At 40.2% G+C, this 5886-nt stretch overlaps 2 long non-coding RNA genes across 2 annotated transcripts; one reads left to right on the top strand and one right to left on the bottom strand.

Annotated features, from left to right (window-relative positions):
• Positions 1–964: 964 nt before the first annotated feature.
• LOC146860008 (uncharacterized) lies at positions 965–1613 on the bottom strand. Its single transcript, XR_014979081.1, has 3 exons — positions 1532–1613; positions 1383–1442; positions 965–1069 (listed from the first exon to the last, which is right to left on the bottom strand). It is a non-coding gene; the product is annotated as an uncharacterized LOC146860008 (long non-coding RNA).
• Positions 1614–4559: 2946 nt separating this feature from the next.
• On the top strand, positions 4560–5210 carry LOC146860007 (uncharacterized). The gene is made up of 3 exons (XR_014979080.1): positions 4560–4641; positions 4731–4790; positions 5106–5210. It is a non-coding gene; the product is annotated as an uncharacterized LOC146860007 (long non-coding RNA).
• Positions 5211–5886: the final 676 nt, after the last annotated feature.

The raw sequence follows: 5886 nt of genomic DNA, 5'->3' as shown, positions 1-5886 counted from the left end.
GAAAGCTTTGTATGATGTACAATGTGTGAAATATGAAAATGGCAATAACAATAAGTTTTAAAAATATATATATATATATTATTTGAAAATATGTGTATCTATTTTCTTGGAAATGACTTTTGATATGCAGGTTTACAATGTGGCAAAGTAATATAGAAAAGGTGGCAGAGCAGCCATCTTCTTCAAAGTGGTCCTGCCCGCAACTGACAGCAGTAAGATGGTTAAATAGATAGATACATTCTTTATTGTACAATGAATTAAAATCCTTACAATAGAACCCCCATATACCTGGCAAGCACAATATATAAATGGCTACTGCCAAGTAATTGCTAATAGGACATAAATCAAAATAGCGTATTAAAAACAACAGTTAAAAGTAAGGGAGGGAGAGAGTGCTCGCCATTCAGTGTCTGGAATGCTGACTCTGCCCCCAATATTCATTCCAATACAGAGCGAAGGTAAAGTGCAATAAATTAAAGTGCTTTCAAAGCCTAAAGTGCAATAAATTAAAGTGCTTTCAAAGCCTAATGTGCTTACCTCAAGTATGGGTTCTGAGGCTAGGCTTCTGGTGAATAAAAGTGTTTGAAAGTACAATGTTTTGACTGCATAATGAATTAGAGGGCTTGCTTAAAAATGGAGTTTCCTGACCTTCCGGGGTCAGGGATAGTTAGATTACCTCTGTTATAAATGATAAATCGAACTGAAATATTGCTGGTGAACAGTCACCAGTGTACTGAGTGCACTGCGATGGAAAGAAACAGTTGGAGTAGTTTTGAACAACTAAACTGAGTTACCGTGAAGTCTGAATGTATTTAAACTGTGATGAAATAACCAGCAGTCTAATAAACAATCAATTAAACAAACAACACTTGATTTGTTGCTAACTCATTGTATTGAAAACGAAAAGCACAGTTACTGTTCAATCTGCAAACAGTAAAACGATTGAAAAATAATAATACAGTCAATAATGAACTGCCCTAGAGCAGTGAATTGTATCATCAATTCTAGAGAAAATCAAGAACAAGCCCAATGCATTTCGGGATGATTCTCATCCCTTCTTCAGGGGCAGCTGAAAAAAATGAAAACAAAAACAACATTGAAAACCATAGCTATGTACATACATGAAATTTTTGTAATCAAACATATACATTATGCAGCGTATCAAGGCACAAAGAATTTGCAACTGGCCTGATTCAAAACATTAGCAATTCAATGGAAAAAATAGAATGTTGCAGAAGTGCAGGAAGGAGTGAATTACTCTTAATTGTGATTGAAGAGTATATGCAAAAGTACCCAGGAGTAACCGTTGTTAAAAACGTATGGAATGGAAGACACCCGTGAAAATGAGACTGAGAAAAACGAGAAAAAGCTTGAGTTCTTACTGGTGTGCGAAGTGACGATTCAATGCGAAACTAACCAGAAGCGCCGAAGGCTGCAGGACACTGAGGTAAACAATGAAAATAATCTCAAAGCCAACTCGTAGTGAAGTAAATGAATGAACTGTGGACAAGACTGCACACGACTTACTTACATGCGGTGATGGTGAAATGCTGTGTCGCTATTATATAGCTGAGTCAATGGCTGTTCTGCTGTGTGTGAAAGCTCGGGCTGGCTGTGGGGTAAGAGAGAAAGAAAAAACGGAATGTAACGAGGAAACGAAAACGACTAATGCTCAGAGTTGGAGCCGAAAAGGAGAAGGGAGGGTAGGAACGGGGACTTACCCATGAACTGTGTTGGACCCTGCATGAAAGATGTTGAGTCCTCAGGTGCTGTATTCGGGCGGGAATAAATCTGCCAACGGGCTGCTGAATGCGTGAACCTCCAGGAGGAACGGTAGTCAGGAAACTGACTGGCTGAATATTTAAATTAGACGAACTGCGTGAACACGTCCTGACGGACGTGATGAAGATCAAAAGGGGACTGAACAGTGAGACTCTGCCGGGAATGAAACTGTTAATGGTGAAGTGTGGAATAAAGTTAACATGGAAGAAGTAAAAAAAGGAGATAAAGGGATGTACGCGTATGGGTGTGTATGGCTTGAGTGAGTAATTCATGAGAAGCTGAAAGGACGCTGTGGTGTAAAAAATAAAATAAAAAATCCATGTGCCTGACAAATGATGTACCTGCCAGAACGTAATGATGTAATAAATGAAGAACGAGGAGGAAGCTGGTGATTAGTTAAGAGACGCTACTGAAAAAGAGGGTGATCTCAAACGAGGAAGAAGCTGAGTGAAGAAAAAAATATAAACAGAGGAAAAGAAGTTTTTATTAAAAAACGGAGATGTGATGGTGTCTGATAAGACAATGTTGCTGAATGGAGCCAAAGGAGGGCTATTTAACGGCTTGTGGAAAAGGTTGAATGAAACATAGTGAAGTGCCCAAGTGAACCAAGTGGGAAACGTGGAAAAGTGAAGCACATATTGAATTGCTTAGTCTGCTTCAGACGTACAATCTAAAGGCAACGACAGAATCTGATGCTCTTAGAAAACGAGACTGAAGAAATAATGAGACCAGATGAACACATGGTATCCCTTGCCATAAAAATAAAAATTAATAACCAGAACCCAGGTACTGAGGGTGCAGCTTTATAGAAAGCATTGCATCTCTAATCTGTCATTGAGACCAAAGGGTGTTAGGGTCTGTAAATACTTGATCCACCACACTTCTCTCTGTGAGAGTAATTTGTCTGTGTTGATCTGAGTGCTGCGGGGCATCATCTCTAGTATGGTGAATCTGAGTTGTGCGATGGTGTGGTGATGTTCTAACCAATGTGAAAACAAGGGAGATTTGAGGTTGTTAGTGCGGATTGAACTTTTGTGTTCTGAGATTCTGGTTTTAATTTTACGGGAAGTTTTGCCAACGTACATTGAACCGCAGGGACATTTGATAGTGTAGATGACGTTGGTACTGTCGCAGGTGCCAGTGTATCGGAGTTTAATGGCTTTGCCTGAACGCGGATGGTGGATGACGCTAAAGCAAAGATGGGTTCAGTAGAGTAGAGATCTTTGAAATCTGGTTCCTGTTTTAACACTTCCCATCTTCTTCAAAGATCTCTACTCTACTGAACCCATCTTTGCTTTTACCCGGAGTAAAAAACATCAAAGACATCTTATCAACATCATCCATAATTGATCGTGAAGAGTTCAAGGGCATGCAAAAATGCTATAACTGTGTCAATTGCCACAACGTAATCACTGGTAGCGTCATCCACCATCCGCGTTCAGGCAAAGCCATTAAACTCCGATACACTGGCACCTGCGACAGTACCAACGTCATCTACACTATCAAATGTCCCTGCGGTTCAATGTACGTTGGCAAAACTTCCCGTAAAATTAAAACCAGAATCTCAGAACACAAAAGTTCAATCCGCACTAACAACCTCAAATCTCCCTTGTTTTCACATTGGTTAGAACATCACCACACCATCGCACAACTCAGATTCACCATACTAGAGATGATGCCCCGCAGCACTCAGATCAACACAGACAAATTACTCTCACAGAGAGAAGTGTGGTGGATCAAGTATTTACAGACCCTAACACCCTTTGGTCTCAATGACAGATTAGAGATGCAATGCTTTCTATAAAGCTGCACCCTCAGTACCTGGGTTCTGGTTATTTATTTTTATTTTTATGGCAAGGGATACCATGTGTTCATCTGGTCTCATTATTTCTTCAGTCTCGTTTTCTAAGAGCATCAGATTCTGTCGTTGCCTTTAGATTGTACGTCTGAAGCAGACTAAGCAATTCAATATGTGCTTCACTTTTCCACGTTTCCCACTTGGTTCACTTGGGCACTTCACTATGTTTCATTCAACCTTTTCCACAAGCCGTTAAATAGCCCTCCTTTGGCTCCATTCAGCAACATTGTCTTATCAGACACCATCACATCTCCGTTTTTTAATAAAAACTTCTTTTCCTCTGTTTATATTTTTTTCTTCACTCAGCTTCTTCCTCGTTTGAGATCACCCTCTTTTTCAGTAGCGTCTCTTAACTAATCACCAGCTTCCTCCTCGTTCTTCATTTATTACATCATTACGTTCTGGCAGGTACATCATTTGTCAGGCACATGGATTTTTTATTTTATTTTTTACACCACAGCGTCCTTTCAGCTTCTCATGAATTACTCACTCAAGCCATACACACCCATACGCGTACATCCCTTTATCTCCTTTTTTTTACTTCTTCCATGTTAACTTTATTCCACACTTCACCATTAACAGTTTCATTCCCGGCAGAGTCTCACTGTTCAGTCCCCTTTTGATCTTCATCACGTCCGTCAGGACGTGTTCACGCAGTTCGTCTAATTTAAATATTCAGCCAGTCAGTTTCCTGACTACCGTTCCTCCTGGAGGTTCACGCATTCAGCAGCCCGTTGGCAGATTTATTCCCGCCCGAATACAGCACCTGAGGACTCAACATCTTTCATGCAGGGTCCAACACAGTTCATGGGTAAGTCCCCGTTCCTACCCTCCCTTCTCCTTTTCGGCTCCAACTCTGAGCATTAGTCGTTTTCGTTTCCTCGTTACATTCCGTTTTTTCTTTCTCTCTTACCCCACAGCCAGCCCGAGCTTTCACACACAGCAGAACAGCCATTGACTCAGCTATATAATAGCGACACAGCATTTCACCATCACCGCATGTAAGTAAGTCGTGTGCAGTCTTGTCCACAGTTCATTCATTTACTTCACTACGAGTTGGCTTTGAGATTATTTTCATTGTTTACCTCAGTGTCCTGCAGCCTTCGGCGCTTCTGGTTAGTTTCGCATTGAATCGTCACTTCGCACACCAGTAAGAACTCAAGCTTTTTCTCGTTTTTCTCAGTCTCATTTTCACGGGTGTCTTCCATTCCATACGTTTTTAACAACGGTTACTCCTGGGTACTTTTGCATATACTCTTCAATCACAATTAAGAGTAATTCACTCCTTCCTGCACTTCTGCAACATTCTATTTTTTCCATTGAATTGCTAATGTTTTGAATCAGGCCAGTTGCGAATTCTTTGTGCCTTGATACGCTGCATAATGTATATGTTTGATTACAAAAATTTCATGTATGTACATAGCTATGGTTTTCAATGTTGTTTTTGTTTTCATTTTTTTTTCAGCTGCCCCTGAAGAAGGGATGAGAATCATCCCGAAATGCATTGGGCTTGTTCTTGATTTTCTCTAGAATTGATGATACAATTCACTGCTCTAGGGCAGTTCATTATTGACTGTATTATTATTTTTCAATCGTTTTACTGTTTGCAGATTGAACAGTAACTGTGCTTTTCGTTTTCAATACAATGAGTTAGCAACAAATCAAGTGTTGTTTGTTTAATTGATTGTTTATTAGACTGCTGGTTATTTCATCACAGTTTAAATACATTCAGACTTCACGGTAACTCAGTTTAGATGTTCAAAACTACTCCAACTGTTTCTTTCCATCGCAGTGCACTCAGTACACTGGTGACTGTTCACCAGCAATATTTCAGTTCATAATAGCGAGGTGGGCTTCCTCGTTTCTGAGTAGCACGCCACAATTTCTTCATTTGTATGAAACATGATTCGTTTGTTCACTTCTTGTGTGCGCTAACTTCAAATTATTGCCATAAATGATAAATCCCCAGACTGATGCCTGATAAAAGTGTTTAAAATGCTTAAGTATTGATGGCGGGTTCAATAGAGGGGCCTTCTTTGAGGCTCGCAGTATCAACCCACCAAAGGCTACATTGCTCTGTTTACTGGTTGTTGGACCGCGACTCCGGCCTAAATAATGTGAACGATTTTACGTGGCTTTGATTCGTAGTTAGAAGGGGGCTATTAAGTGTGGTGGATAAAAAAGGCTTAAGATGTGGATAATGTTGCCTGGCCTCATGATGATAAGGACCTTGAGGGGCATGGAAT

The sequence above is a fragment of the Triturus cristatus genome, chromosome 3_1, assembly GCF_964204655.1.
Source record: "Triturus cristatus chromosome 3_1, aTriCri1.1, whole genome shotgun sequence".
NCBI lineage: Eukaryota > Metazoa > Chordata > Amphibia > Caudata > Salamandridae > Triturus > Triturus cristatus.
This window is presented reverse-complemented; position numbering and strand designations above follow the sequence as displayed.